Source organism: Rhinopithecus roxellana, chromosome 13 (assembly GCF_007565055.1).
Source record: "Rhinopithecus roxellana isolate Shanxi Qingling chromosome 13, ASM756505v1, whole genome shotgun sequence".
Lineage (NCBI taxonomy): Eukaryota > Metazoa > Chordata > Mammalia > Primates > Cercopithecidae > Rhinopithecus > Rhinopithecus roxellana.
In genome coordinates this window covers 117922594-117939195 of record NC_044561.1, presented here as the reverse complement: position 1 = coordinate 117939195, position 16602 = coordinate 117922594, and the positions used below count along the sequence as shown (strand labels likewise).

At 43.2% G+C, this 16602-nt stretch overlaps 1 protein-coding gene across 6 annotated transcripts in view; it reads right to left on the bottom strand.

Annotated features, from left to right (window-relative positions):
* Positions 1-16602, bottom strand: part of PKIG (cAMP-dependent protein kinase inhibitor gamma) — a 94779-nt gene that overhangs the window by 34088 nt on the left and 44089 nt on the right. For 3 of the 6 annotated variants that reach the window (XR_004052635.1, XR_004052636.1, XM_010384271.2), the window contains exon 2: positions 2869-3016. The exons of 2 other annotated variants lie outside the window; for them this stretch is intronic. The gene's annotated coding sequence lies outside the window, so the exon portion shown is untranslated. Of the gene's footprint in view, positions 1-2868; positions 3017-8113; positions 8137-16602 lie in introns of those variants that run through there. One more of the 6 variants, XR_004052637.1, reaches the window with a different exon arrangement.

Sequence of the window (16602 nt, the reverse complement as noted above, 5' to 3'; positions counted from 1 at the left end):
CATTGGGAACTCAAGCTCTATCCCCTGCCAGCTGTGAGACTCTGGGCAATCCACTGCACCTCTCTGTGCCTTTCTCATGTGTACAATGGAGATGATCTCTGCCTCACATCATTGCTGTGAAGATTAACAGAAGTCAGCATATCCAAGATGCCCAGCCCTGTGTATGACATTTATTTCAGGAAGATACAAAAGCCAAGTAAGATCTCTGGATATGTCTTTTCCACAACCTACCTCCACTCCCAAGATGCCCTAAACTCACTGCCCAGAGTGACTGCGGTGGGGCAGATCAGGAAACACACACTGATAACAGGAGCAACTTTGACACACAAAACAAGAACTGAAAGCCACCCTCATCTGGTACATGAAGGCCTAGTTGAGGAGTGTGAGGCATTCCGTATTTCCACTCTCCACTTCCTGGCAGGGACCACAAAATCTAGGTACCCTCCTTCCAGAATATCACCTCCTCACCACTACCTTAGGAAAAAGGATGCCTTTTTTGATTACCCCAAATCTCAAGATCCTGGGGGGGCTGGGATGAAGCAGAGGGGGCCCTGGCCTTCCCACTGCCCATGCCCATGGGTGGGTCCATGGCAGCAACAGTCCACCTTCGACGGGATGAAATGCTGGGGAAGACTGCAGCTTTAAGAAGTGCCAAGGGACACCATCTCTACTACAAATACGAAACTTAGCCAGGCGTGGTGGCAGACGCCTGTAAACCCAGCTACTCGAGAGGCTGAGGCAGGAGAATCACTTGAACAAAAACGGGAAGCGGAGGTTGCAGTGAGCCGAGATTGTGCCACTGCACTCCAGCCTGAGAGACAGCGTGAGACTCCATCTCAAAAAGAAAATAAGTGCCAAGGGCCTTTGAGACCCCTCCTGTTAACTAAAACCTTAATTCAAACAAATAGTTTCTAAATACCACAACTTCCTGAGGATTAGGTCTCTGATGTCCTTAAAGATAAAAAAAAAAAAAAAAAAAAAAAAAAGAGAGAGAGACAGAGAAAGAAAGCAAGAAAAAAAAAAAAAAAACCTTAATTTGTTAAGACCTGGCACCTTGGAAACTCAAAATTCAAGATCTGATGTCTTTTGCTTTTTTTTTTTTTGCACTCTGGCTGTGGGTATCCTTCCCTTGCAGCAGGAGAGGCATCATGTTAAATGATGAAAGAGGGGCAAATAGAGGGATTTTCCCCCTTCTTCTCCCTCTCTTGCCAAACTAGGAACTAGGATGGTGGGCTTTAAATTTAAATTACGTCATGTCTCCTTTGTACCTACGTGCCAGGCTTTCTACTAGGCAGTGGGGCATAGTGATGGGCTAGACAGACACGCAGAGAGGGTGCAGATGGTCTAGTGGAGACACGCGGAATTGAAGTTATGCCAGTAATTATGTAAATACAGTTTAGTTAAACATGAAGGGGTTCAGGATAATATGAGAGCCTATAAGTTCAGGATAATATGAGAGCCTATAAGGTTGCCCTCAGTCAGTGACGAGAGGGAGTAGTACTGACCATCTAGTGCTCTGTAAAGGGTTGAGCATAACATAGGGCCTAGTGCTTAAGAGATACTCAATAATGTCAATTCCTTCTTTCCTCTCTCCCCAAGTGTACGTGCTTGTGTATGCGTGTGCACATACACATACCACTGAGACTTTTTCTTTCTCTTTCTTCAAGAACACCTAACCTGAAAAAGACCCATAAAAACTCAGAAGTAACTTAATGTTGCCTGTTTCATGTCTTCTTTTAACTGTCCTCCAGGCACCCGGTTTTAGCTCCTCTGGGAAACCGAAAACCTAGGATACTTTGCTCCTAAAGCCATAAGGGCCCAACACAAAGGGAAAAGAAATATGGACAGTTTGTTTCATACTGAATTTGGAAATACAGAGATCATCTAGTTTTGTCCCCTCATTAGGTACAAATGAAGAAACAAGACCCAGAGAGTGTGAAACACTTGCCCAAAGTGACAGTTTCCTTGGGTGACCCTTCTAACATATGGTAGCTTTTTGTTTAAGCTGAAATCTTTCCCTGTTAGCTGTAACTTTTCAAATATACTTAACCTGCTAACGGGGGAGGTGGGCTCCCACACACTGCAAGCCATCTCAAGCCACCTAGGAATCCTCCGTTCAGGGACCCACCAAGTAAGGGACCTGGGTTTTCCTCTCTACAGAGTAGCTTGCTTAGTTTCAAACCCTGAAAACAGATACCAACAAATAAAACGCTACGGGCTTACATGTCCTGTGTATATTCTAGGCATAAACAGCACATTTTTAAAAGGAAGCGATAAAAAGATCGCAAACCCAAGGTTAAAGATTTCCAACCCCTTTCCATCTTGGAGTTTTCCACACAGCTGCTGTAGCACTGGGTTTATATGTGATAAAATTCATGAAGTCTGACCGTATCTGTAACTGAAATTTAACACAACAATCATATTCCTGTGGGGGAAGATAAGAGGGAATTTTCACTACTTTCGGAGACTTTTCTTTCTAGAATGTTTAAAAATTATTATACCACCTTTGTAATCAGAAAAAAAGTAACGGTTTTACAAACACCAATTTCTTAGGGAAGATTTATTTCTTCACCTACATTTGGAGCAAGGAGCTGTTTTTAAAGCTCTGAATACTCTGTCAAAGTTCTTTGGGTAAAAATGAAACAGCATCTGAATGGAGCCCATCTGTGAGACTTGAGGCTCCTGACTAGCCTTAGGCAGTTTCAGACAAGGCCATAATTTTCAGAGCAAGCTCACATATATCATTATATAAAAATAGACATTTTGTGGCCAACAGGCTGGAAAGCAAGCTCTCCAGAGAGCTCTGCCTCCAAGCTCTGCTTCTCCCTGGGGATGGTGGGCAGGGGAAGAGAGTAAAGTTCTACTTACAAGAGCAAAAGTTTCCTCAAAATCCAGCGGTCCTCAGTCAGAAGCGGAGGCAGAATTTATGATACCAGGATTCAAGGTTAGCAGTCCAGACCTGTGGTGCAGGCAGGATTCTCACTTCACCCCGCTCTCTGTCTCTTCCCCGTGTCTCCTAAATGAAAAGCACTTTGAGGTTTTAGTGGGTGTTTCCCATGTCTCGGGCCAAGTAAGTCCCCATTTGTTGTAATCCAATGCTCAGTCTGATGATGTCAACCACACAACTCACTCACTCAGTTTCCACCTCTCTGTCCACGGGAGAGATCCATTTCCTTTGGACAATGAGCCAGGGGGCTGTAACTGCATCCCAGGCCACCACGCTCGCCTAACATCCTTCCTTCAATTTTCAACCCCGCAGCTTTAGTGACAAAAGGTTTCCTATCCACTCACTGAGCCAGGGTTCCTGGGTAAATTCCTTTGCTTCTTAGTGGGTTGTCTGCTTTCCCGTGTGTTTAATTCCTTTCTTTGGTATATAATATACTAGTTAAGGTGGAGATCTTCACCCCACCCCACACCCATCTCCTTCTTCCTGCCCAATTTTCCAAGTTGTTTAATTTCTCCCAAGTCTCCTAGGTACATGCTGGGCACAGTACATAAGTTTGTCCTTCAGGTAGGGTAGGTGATGTGTGCCCACGGGGAAGGCTTGGAAACAGCACTGGTCTGTCCCCTGGGGAACTGGGTTCCGGTCTTGGTCAGGCCTTCAACTGAATGAATGACTTCAAGCAAGTTACATCCCTCTCTGGACCTCAGTTTCCCTATCAACAAAATGCTGGCTTTGGTGCTTTCCACTTCTGAGATGCAATGACTAAAAATCAGTGACTGGGGAGCTTTTCAACAAATGCATTATAGAGCATTTTACTACAAGCTACCCAACTACATGCTTGAGGGAAGGAAGAACCCCGGAGAAGTCAGAGGCCACTGCCCAAGATGCCAGGCTCAGCTGGGCACCTTTACCCCCTTTATGAAGGAGATGAACAGATTCTCTGGGAGTAAAACCAAAATAATTCACTGAACAAGTCCTTAGGGACATGAAAAGCAGCAGCATAAACTACAAGACAAGACAAACAAGTAAGAGACTGTAAGTGTCCTTAGGGACCAACATGGAACAGCAGTGGTTATGAGAGATCATTTCTTGCATTTGGAGAATGCTTGATGGGAAAGACAAAGAACACCTCTCTATTTTTGTGTACAATGGGAAGCAAGGTGTCATGCATAGTGGTTAGGAACATCATTTGGGAGCCACAGATGTGGATCTGAGTCCTGTGTGACTTAATTTCTCTGAACTTCAGTTTTTTTAACTGTCAAGTGGGATACTAATGTCTCTGTTTTAGGATTGTGAGAATTAAAAAACACGTGAGGAAATTGAAAGTATTTGGTACATAGTAAGTATTGAATCAATGTTTGCTCTCGTTGTACATAATCTCATTTGATTCTCACAACATCCTTAGGAGAGTGAGATAAATGCTATGAGGCTACATTATCAACCTCTCCTTCCTGGATAAGAAGACATACACAGAGAAGTCAGGTGACATGCCCAAGGTCACACAGCTCAAAACGAAAGGGACAGAATTAGAAATGAAGCCTCAACTCCTAACTAGGTCAGCACACATGCCACACACATGACAATGCCAATGCCATTTCTCAAAATGGTTGCTGCAGCCAGCCTGGGAAAGGAAACACTCAGGCCACTAGCTCGGAGAGGCTGCTTTCCTTGCTTTGCTACCCAAATCCTATGTGGCCTGAAGCAAGACTGGGCTTCAACTAACTCTCTCAAAAGGAGCAGATCTGATATGTTTCAATGCCACTTCGATAGTGATGGGAAGGTAGGACCGGAGCTCTACTGGGAAAGCAGCTCTCTATAAGTGGGGAAGAGGCTGTGGTAGTTTATGATTTAATGAGAATTTTTACTAGTTCTCAGAAAACATAGATGCTTATCAAAAAACACCCAAGAAAACAGGCTATATTAGGAGGGAGTTTGCCAATCTGAAGGCTTTTCAACAATGTGACATAGGACTGCTGTGGAATAAAAACCACACCAGCCTGGCTGGGCGTGGTGGCTCATGCCTGTAATCCTAGCACTTTGGGAGGCCCAGGCGGGTGGACTGCCTGAGCTCAGGAGTTTAAGAGCAGCTTGGGCAACACAGTGAAACCCCGTTTCTACTAAAATACAAAAAAAATTTGTTAGGCGTGGTGGTGTGTGCCTGTAGTCCCAGCTACTTGGGAGGCTGAGGCAGAAGAATTGCTTGAACATGGGAGGCGGAGGTTGCAGTGAGCCAAGATTGCACCACTGCACTCCAGCTTGGGTGACAGAGTGAGACTCCGTCTTTAAAAACAAAACAAAACAAAACAAAACAAAACAAAACAAAACACCATCCTGGTAACCCACAGAGAGCAGTCGCTCACAGCTCGGAGAGATCTGGGCTTCCTTCTGGACACTAGACCTTCTTGCTGTGCCTTGGTTTCCCAGTGTAAAATGAGAAGAATAATAGCCTTACTCTCCAAGGTTCTTGTGTTGGTTATGTGCCTGGCACATACTATACATTGAAAAATACTTGAATACTTCTTGTCTAATTCTGACCGTTTCATCATCCTTTGCCCTAATGGTGATGTGACAATGAAATAAAGTCATTTTAAATAAAGAGGGTCCTGTATTTCTCCAGAATGTCGGGATGAGTAACGAACAAAAGCCCACCCAGAGCTGTCAGGCCTGTTCTCAGCAGCAGCACTCAGTTTGGAGAGACTGGAGGTCGGGGCCATTGTTTGGCTGAGCCTTTATTCCAGAAGCCTGAGTAGGCGTCAGGAAATGAGGCTGGGCTCTTGAGATGGGTGCTTTGAATCATGTTTTGTTACTTGAACAAAAATAATAGTAAGGAGCCCATTCATAAAAACAACATCATTTTCTTCAACAACATGTACTTTGTATCACTTCCCTTGTGAACTGAGTAATTCTATGTCTGTGACAGAATCCCGGAAGACAGAACCAAAGCAACACTGACACATTCATTTCTTCTTTAACTGACAATACTGGACATACTTATGTGGGCGGGGGCCACGATGTGCACTTGAGCACTCTGTAAACACCACTTAATGTCATCCTCACAATAAGGTACAGGAGACATTATTAATATTCACATCTTACAGCTGTAGCAACAGATGCATGGTGAGCAGACCAATCTGCTCAAAGGCTCACGGGAGCAAGGGGCAGAGCCTGTACTCTAACTAGGGACTGTGTGGGGCCAGTCCTGAATCCACAAACCCCCTTGCACTACCACCTCTTAAAGGGCTTCCCTTCAGGAAGCTTGGCTATTTTTCAGACAGTAGTATCAGCTCCTTTGAGGATGAAGGAAACTTTGGCTGTTTAATTCCACCCTCTACCCCCAGTTTAGAAGGGGTCTCTCCTTCCTCTGAATTTCCTTAGTACTTTGTTTCTTAAGAAACACACCCTTTTCTCTGTTGACACATATTTATTTGGGGGCAGGTCTTTTTTCTCTGCCAGAATTCTAACTGCTTAAGGAAAAGATCGGTGTCTAATTTAGCAGTATTTTGTACATAGTATGAGATACTTACTAAAATAAGGAAATCCATAAACAAACCCCAAAACTATTATTGGATATTTACCACATACCAGGTAATATTCTGTTTATTTTATTTATGTTGTAGAGACGGGGGTCTCGCCATATGCCCAGATTGGTTTTGAACTCCTGATCTCAAGTGATCTGCCTGCGTTGGCCTCCCAAAGTGTTGTGATTACAGGTGTGTCCGGTTGTATTCTAACTGCTTTATATAAATTACCTAATTTAATCCCATAAGGATCTCTATGAGGTAGGTATAATTATTATCCCTGCCTGACACATGAGAAAATCACAGACACAGATTGATTAATTTGTCGGGGCAGTGTTAGTCCGTTTTGCATTGCTATAAAGGAATACCTGAGGCTGAACAATTTATGAAGAAAATAGGTTTATTTGGCTCACGGTTCTACAGAATGTATAACAAGCATGGCACCAGCATCTGCTTCTGGTGAGGCCTTAGGAAGCTTTTAGACATGGTAGAGGGAAAGGAGAGCCGGAATGTCACATGGCAAGAGAGGGAGCAAGTGTGAGAGGGAGAAGTGCCAGGCTCTTTTTAAACAACCAGGGCCAGGCACGGTGGGTCACACCTGTAATCCCAGCACTTTGGGAGGCCGAAGCAGGCAGATCACCTGAGGTCAGGAGTTCAAGACCAGCCTGGCCAACATGGTGAAACACCATCTCTACTAAAAATACAAAAATCAGCTGGGCGTGGTAGTGCACACATGCAGTTCCATGCTTTTTTTTTTTTTTTTTTGAGATGGGGTCTCGCTCTGTTGCCAGGCTGGAGTGCAGTGGCGCCATCTTGGCTCACTGCAAGCTCCACCTCCCTGGTTCACGCCATTCTCCTGCCTCAGCCTCCCAACTAACTGGGACTACAGGCGCCCGCCACCATGCCCGGTTATATTTTTTGTATGTTTAGTAGAGACGGGGTTTCATTTTGTTAACCAGGATGGTCTCGATCTCCTGACCTCATGATCCGCCCGCCTGGGCCTCCCAAGGTTCTGGGATTACAGGCGTGAGCCACCACGCCTGGCCAATAAATTTTTTTTTTAATTAAAAAATAACCAGTTCTCACCTGAACTAACCGAACAAGAACTCACTCATTACAACGGGGAGGGGATCACGCCATTCATGAGATCCGTACCCATAACCCACACACCTCCCACCAGGCCCCACTTCCAACACTGGGGTTCCCATTTCAACATGACATCCAACAGATATCCATCAATATCGTTAAACATTCCAACTACATCAGCTAGCAACTGACGGATATCTGTTGAAGGAGTATATGAATAAAGAAATGCTGGCCACCACTACCCACTTTCTAGTCCACACAGCTGCTGTACAGTGCAATTGCTCATCACCCTATCAAAGGCGGGTTTCAGCTGCCATACCATTTCCAACTCACTTATTCACTATGCCAAGTAGTTAGAAGGTCCATGTTTTCTCTACACAATTAATTGAGAAGCATATTGATTGAGATTTATGAATAAAAGTAGATTTTGTTTTCTTTCCAACTATAATCATAATTGCTTATTGTAAAAAGATAAGAAAATACAGAAGAACAGGAAAAAAGGAAGAACAACACGTCATCTCACCACAATCCTAGCGTAAGGCCCCAGAGAAGGAACCACACTTACACTTAAAACAATGTTCTTGGTCAAGCGTGGTGGCTGACACCTGTAATCCCAGCACTTTGGGAGGCTGAGGTGGGCAGGTCACTTGAGGTCAGGAGTTCGAGACCAGCCTGGTCAACACGGTGAAATGCCATCTCTACTAAAAAACACAAAAAAATTAGCTGGGTGTGGTGGTGCACACCTGTAGTCCCAGCTACTCAGAAGGCTCCTACCTACTCATGAGGCTGAGGCAGGAGAATTGCTTGAACCTGGAGGCAGAGGTTGCCGAGCTGAGATCATGCCACAGCATTCCAGCCTGGGTGACAGAATAATAATCTGTCTCAAAACACACAAACACAAACACACACACACACACACACACACACACACACACACACTGTTTTGAATTCAGAAACTTAAGTCATTTTTGAGGGGCGGGGAATCAAACCCACAAAAGATGACTAAGACATTGCTGGACGTATTTTTTTTTGGTTTTGGAGTACACATGGCTGCTTTTTCTTCAGGGTTCGATGTCCTGAGGATCCACTTTGTGGTCCCCTTTGGACTGCTGATTTGGTGTGTCTGAAGAAGAGCTGGAAGAAGAGAAGCCTGACCCCAGTGATTATGTGGCTAGAAACTGGACCGGTTCACAGGATATCACACTGTCCCCTCCCTGCCTTTTTTCAAACCACTTCCCACTAGCTTGAGATAAGTTTCCAACTACAGCTGTTTTGGGATAGACGGACCTTCACTTCAACAGTGACCTTAACTTTAAACAGTCTTGGACTCACTGATTTTTGCAACTGAAAGGAGCATGTGGTCTCCTCATTTTAGGGGTGAGGAATGCCAGATCCAGAGAAGGCAAGGGACTATCCTGAGGTAGTACAGCCTGGTGCTCCAACAGGAGAAGGTTTGAGACTCTCACTTGCTACTCTCTATTGGTCTGAGACTCTCACTTGCTACTGCACTTTGAAATACAAATTTGAAGGGCTCTTCCTTCTTATTTGGTTAACTCCTACTCAGCCATCAGATTTCAGATTAAATGTCACTTCCCTAGGGCGCCCTTTTCTCTGAGCCATGTTAGCTCCCCCTGCTGTAATGGTCTCATGGTACCCCCATGTCTCTTCTCATAACCCTTAATATATTTATAAGTACATGGTCCATGTGTTTCCCCATCAGACTGTAAACTCCACAAGGTCAACAGTATGTCTCCCTGGTTCACTGAATACATCTATCCCAAGTGCCTAGAAGAGTGCCTGCCATAAAATAGGAAACTCGATAAATATTTTCTAAACACACACACACTCTACTTAGTCCAGTTTATGGTAAAACAATAACATACTTTTTGTAAAAAGCACCATGTCTTCTGAACTACAAATTGGGCCTTCTTGCTGAAAGAAGGATCACTGGAGAACAAGGGATTTCATTTCAAATAATTTCCAGAAGATAGAAAAAGTTCAGATCAGAGAGGTATGACGACAGAAACTGAAGTCTGGAGCACAAGGACAAGAAAACACCATTGGAAACGAGAGACAAGGAAACGTGTGGGACCCCAGGGAGGCTCTGGACCTGAAGACAGCAGGCGTGGAGAAGATTCAGAAGGGCCAAAAAATGAAGGGATCCACTGAAGGTCCTGTGCCACCAGCTCCTCTATCCCATACCTGCAGCACACAGAGGGCCCAAAAGCTTTGTAGAACCACAGTCAAAGACAGGAGGCCTCTTTAAATAAATTGAATGAACTACCTAGGATTGATTTAGGGCTTCTAATAAGAGACTGGCCACCTTATGCTAACATGTGAAGGGCCCTCAATCTAACTGCTTATGTGCCCTAAAGGATCTTCCACTTAGAACCTTAGTACCCTTCTAGTACACAGCAGCTTCCCAGGCAGGACAGAGGCCTGTGGGACAAACAGATGAACTGAGACCTACCCCTTAAAGAAGTCTTTTATTATTGATTGTCAGTGGTCAAATAAAGCATGACAGGATGTCTGATGAACACCAACTGCATGACAGGAGTTCAAGATTCAAGACCAGCCTGGCCAACATGGCAAACCCCATCTCTACTAAAAATACAAAAATTAGCTGGGCGTGGTAGCAGGTGCCTGTAATCTCAGCTACTCAGGAGGCAGAGGCAGGAGCATCGTTTGAACCCAGGATGCAGAGGTTGCAGTGAGCTGAGATCATGCCATTGCACTCCAGCCTGGGTGACAGCCAGACTCCGTCTCAAAAATAAAAATACAAAAATTAGCCAGGCATGGTGGCACATGCCTGTAATCCCAGGTACTTGGGAGGCTGAGGCAGGAGAACTACTTGAACCTTGGGAGGTGGAGGTTGCAGTGAGCTGAGATGGTGCCACTGCACTCCAGCCTGGGCAACAGAGCAAGACTATCTCAAAAACAAACAAAAAACTGATGAGTCAAGAAAAAGCAGTATGGTAATGTGAGGTCCTTGTTTGGATCTGATTGGAACTAAAAAAATATGGAGATCACTGCTAATAATAAAAGATTATTATTTTATGTGTGATAGTAATGTGGTTATATTTTAAAAGGAGTCCTTATTCTCTTAAAAGTACATGCTAGGCTGGGCACAGTAGCTCATGCCTGTAACCCTAACACTTTGGGAGGCCAAGGCAGGTAGATCACCTCAGGTCAGGAGTTCGAGACCAGCCTAATATGGTAAAACCCCATCTCTACTAAAAATAAAAAAATTAGCCGGGCGTGGTGGCGTGTGCCTGTAGTCCCAGCTACTTGGGAGGCTGAGACAGGAGAATTGCTTGAACCAGGGAGGTGGAGGTTGCAGTGAGCCGAGATTGCACCACTACACTCCAGCCTGGGCAACAGAGTGAGACTCTGTTGCAAAAAAAAAAAAAAAAAAAAAAAAAAAGGCTAAGGTAATTACTGATAAAATGATGTCTAGAATTTACTCCAAAATAATCTAGTGGCAGGGGAAAATGGCTACCAGCACACATGAAACAAGACTGGTCATAGGTTGTTGATTTTTGAAGCCGGGTAATGGGTGGTACATGAGGATTAATTATACTATTCTTTCTAGTTTCATACATGTTTGAAAATTTCTGTAATACAATTAAAAAAAAAACCCAGATATCTCAATAAGCATATTACTTAGATATAGAGAGATAAATGCTAGATCAAACGCCTAAAAGGATCAAAAGTGTGTGCTCTTGGGAGCAGGATAGGAGGAAGGGTAAAGAAAGAGTGGGGGCAAGGAACAGATGGTTTTATTATAAATCTTTTATGATATTTGACCTTAAAAAAGACTAAGGCAAACTATTTGCATGTACCATTCTGACAAAAACAAAATTCATTTAAAAAAGGAAATGGGAGTAATATGATTTAGAGAAATAGAATAACCACCAAAAGAAGTAAAAGCAGAAAAATAAAATGGCTGCCTCAGGGTGAGGAGGTGAGCAGGAGACAGATGCCTTTCTGGACTCAGAGATTTTTTAAAAAGTCATATTCATGTATTACTTGGATTTTTTAAAGGTAGCTATTATCAGTTGCTAGTATCAGTTACTAGCAGGGCCTTTTGCTAATCTCTACATCTATAAACTGAATACTTCCTCAGGTTTAGAATCCCAAATCACCCAGAGTGAATATCTCCACATTAAGTGTAATAATAACAATTATTGCTATTAGACAATTGTTTGCCATTTGTCAGTGCTTTACATATGTTATTTCTAATCCTTCTAACATTCCTGCAAGGCAAGTATAGATATTCCCATTTTACAGATGAAAAGGTTGAGGCTGAGAGACATTAGCCATTTGCTTGAGATCACAGTGTGGGCTAGGCCTGTGAGACTCAAACACCAAGCTCCTTCCATTCTCCTTTGCATTCCATTTGTTTGGTATAGTCCAGAAAGTACCTTTACATACATTTTCTCATCAACCACAAGAAACAGGAGGGACATGACTATCTTGACAAATGAAGAAATCAAACCTAAGAAAAGTTAGGTAACTTGTGCAAGAATCCAGGCTCCTGATCCTTAATCTAGTATTTCTTCTACCATTCCTTATTTCCCCTCAACAACAAAATGTTAAATCAGTCATAATCCCCTCATGGGCATTTGTCATAGGAGTCACTGTACATGAATGCAGCAATGCAGCCGAAGCAGGAATTTAAAAAAGCGGGGGGGGGGGGGGCATTTTTTCCAAAGGAAATATACTAATAAACCATGGAATGTCCTCAGTTGTTCTAATGACAGCACGTTGCTTGAGTCCTCAAAGGGACTCTTGAAATGTCAGCAGCCTGCCTGCCTGGCACAGAGCAGATGAGTTGCTGGCACAGGCAGTCTGCAGCAGTTCTGACAACCAGTGCCACTCTACTTAGTTCCAAAGAAAGAAATGAGACATGCGTGCCTCTGCCCTGAAAAAAGAACTTCTGTGCTTCCTAAATCTACTTCAGTCAACAGCCATGGGGCCCCAGGGCTTTTTAATAGTTGCCGGGAATCTTCTTAGAACAGTGCTACTCATCAGAGCAGAGGCATGTTTATGAAACCGTACATCAGGTTGCATAGGGGTGGGAGCCAAACATGGGATAACTAAAGAGGGTGAACATGTGACCCTCAGTCATCTCAAGTCAGGGTAGCTGAAGCTCTCCCCACAAGAGAAGCAGCCCAAAATTTGGGCACAAGAGCCTTAAGCCTGGTGTGAGATGCTCCTCAGTCTGTGCTGGCATCTAAATAATGGCCAAGCAGCAGTTAGGGGGAAGAGGCTGTTTACTTGAGTTCAAACTATTTATAGCACCAGCAATCTGCACATATTTGGATGACAAATCTCTGGGCTTCAAGTAAGTGGTGCTTTGCTCCTGGACAATTTCATCAAACACACTCCTCCCCACGCCACCCCCAGTCCCCCTCACTAACACATGTTGCCCTCAGGATGTTTTATTTAAGTTGCTGAATTTTAAAAGATTATAAAAAGAAACCACAGTTTAAGAACAAGTGACTTTTAATCCATTTATTTCCAAGTTTGAACTACATATTTTCTTTAAGGCTTGAATCAGAAATTATAATACATGTATATTATATAAAAATATACACTTGCCCCATACATGAACAAAACAGTAACTGGATGATGTCTGTAATTTAACACGTATATTGACCTGGTGAAGTGGCTCATGCCTGAATCCCAGCACTCTGGGAGACCAAGGCAGGTGGATCATTTGAGGTCAGGAGTTCGAGACCAGCCTGACCAACATGGTGAAACCCTGTCTTTACTAAACACACAAAAAAAGTAGCCGGGTGTGGTGGTGGGGCGCCTGTAATCCCGGCTACTGGGGAGGCTGAGGCAGGAGAATTGCTTGAACCTGGGAGGCGGAAGTTGTAATGAGCTGAGATTGTGCCACTGCACTCCAGCCTGGGCGACAGAGCGAGACTCCGTCTCACAACAAACAAACAAAAACATGTATATTGTTGTAAAGATGCTGAGGCCTGCTCAAGATCTACAAAGAGAACGTTTCTTACAGTGCAATTAACATATGATGATTAAAGGCTTTCAGAACAGATCCACAAACAATGTGTAATCATATATGCATTACAAACAAAAGAGGTCTTATTACCTATGAATTCTGGGGAGAAGCAATGGTAGTGTACAGTGTTCACCAATGCCCAATGCGCCCATTGCATGCCATACAGGAAAAAGGCTCAACTGTAACAAACCCATGTGCAGAGCCTTCTGCACAGTTTTAACTCACAGAAGGTGTTACAGCCTTGCCAATGAATGTGTTTGGAAAAACCAGTCTACTCTAAAAGCTGCCTTGTGTTTACAGCAAAAGCATTGCTGATCTGAATCTTGCATCTCCCCTGACCCAGGCATTGCCTAATTCCAAAGACGAAAAAGTGCTTGTTAGTTAACACGCATGTTGGCAGCTTCCAGTCCTATAATGCAGGCAGGATACGGTGTAGAGAAAAAGGCCAGCAAAGTGAAGACAAAAGTTTATAGTACAATGGGTGATGGTAGACAGTTAACATGGCGAGAGGAAATAGAAGAGATTCCTAAAAGGGACTTACATGTTTTCTTGTCTTTTCCCCTGGTCAGTAAAGCTCATTAAAAGGTCCCTAAGACAATCTTCGAACAACCCCACTTTTTTTAACATTAGGAAAAAAGTTCTGGTCATGGTAAAGAAAAAGAGGCGTGTCTATACATAGAATGTAAATTATTTAGAAATTTCTTCAGGTCACTTTGTTGTTGTTATTATTATTATTATTATTTGAGTCTCACTCTATTACATAGGCTGTAGTGAGAGCGCGATCTCACCTCACTACAACCTCTGCCTCCTGGGTTCAAGCAATTCTCCTGCCTTAGCCTCCCAAGTAGCTGGGATTACAGGCCTGCATCACCACATCTGGCTAATTTTTGTATTTTTAGTACAGATGGGGTTTCACCATGTTGGCTAGGCTGGTCTTGAACTCCTGGCCTCAAGTGGTCCACTTGCCTCAGCCTCCTGAAGTACTGGAATTACAGGCGTGAGTCACTGTGCCTGGCCTAAAGCATGTAATGTTTGATCCCATGTTTTTATTTCTAGGAATTTTTGAATTATAAAACTATCCTTATCATTGAGACCTTAGCTGAGATGTCACTTTTTCAGAAAAACTTTCCCAAGCCACCCAACCTAAAATAACCACCCATCTACCCATCACATCACTTTCTGTTTAAGTGTCCATACAGCACCACTTTTTTTGTTGTTCATTAATTTCTTTACCGCCTGTCTTTCACTGCTGCCTCCTCCTGTCCCACATTAAAACATCAGTTCTGTGAGATGAGGGGCCTGGTCTGTCTTGGATGCCATTCTTCCCAGGTGGTGCACACTAGCCAGGGACACTGCAGCAGCATCTCATTTAATCTTCACAGCCATATGAGGTTTCTGTTATCCTTCCACTTTAGAGATAGGCAAACTGATGTACAGTTTCATTTTAGTGAGTGGCCAGTGAGTGGCAGTCGGAATCTAAATACTGGTATGTGTGGCGACAAAGTCCACATTCTAAACTACCTCTCTCAAGAGGAATCAAAAGTTTAAATAGTTTAAATGTGCACTTTTTAAACCAAACCATCCTAGTTGTGGAAATGTATTAAATGGAGATGATCACACAAGAACACATAATTAGATACATCTTATTTATTGCATACAACTTATCATAGCAAATACTGGAAATGTTTAGGCAAGTCACCAGTTAGCCATAAGGTTCAAGTTTACGTTTTAGTAAACAGGGGCCCCCATCTCAGACACTACGAGGATTTAATGAGACAATGCATAGTACCTGGCTCATAGTCCATGTTTTGTTGTTACTGCTATATTTATTCATTCATTGGAGACAGGGTCTTGCACTGTAACTCAGGCAGGAGTACAGTGATATCATCACAGCTCACTGTAACCTCAAACTTCTAGTCTCAAGTGATTCTCCCACAACTCAGCCACTGGAATAACTAGGACTACAGACACGCACCACCATTCCTGGCTAATATTTTCATTTTTTGTGGAGACAGGGTCTCACTATGTTGCCAGGCTGGTCTCGAACTTCTGGTCTCAAGTAATCCTCATGCCTTGGCCTCCCAAAGTGCTGGGATTACAGGTGTGAGCCACTGAGCCCAGCCTACATTTAAATCTCTGAAAGGATATACAATATACCAAATTGTATATCTCTGGACAGCAGGATTACATGGGGAGTGTGAGATATGGCAAAGTTCACACCTGCCATAGGTGTGATCACTTGAGGTCAGGAGTTCAAGACCAGCCTGACCAACATGGTGAAACCCTGTCTCCATTAAAAACACAAAATTAGCCTGGCATGGTGGTGCATGCCTATAATCCCAGCTACTTGGGAGGCTGAGGCAGGAGAATCTCTTGAACCCGGGAGGCAGAGGCTGCAGTAAGCCAAGATCACGCCACTGCACTCCAGCCTGGACAACAAGAGTGAAATTCCATCTCAAAAAAATAAATAAATAAAATAAAAAATAAAATAACAAAAAATAAAAATAAAAATTACATGTTTATGTACATTTTATTTACAGTTTTGGAGGTAACTACCACAATTATGAAAAACCATTAAAGTAAAAAACAGCTTTCAGAAGGCCTGGCTAAATAAAGCAAGTGAGGATTTTTTTTACTTTCATCACTATATCTTTCTGTTCTGGAGTGTTTATTTTTGTGTCTATGTATTACTTTTATAATTTTTGTTACACTGGCAAAAGAAGGAAGGCTGGTGGAATTGTGTGATCACCAACCAAAATAAATAATAACGGACTGAATAATGTAAACATACATTTCAGGAGAAAGAAATTTAGTCTTACCTTGACTGGAATAGATATTCTGCTAGACATGTGCCTTATCAAGATTTCTTTTAAATGATACTTCTCAGTGTTGTGGAAATATGAGAAAACGTAGGCGAAAATGGAAAATGGTACAACATTCCTAAAGGGCAATTTGACAATATGTGCTGGAATACTTACAAATGTACAGGGTATATGGGACCTCTCTGTACTGTGCAGTTTCATTGG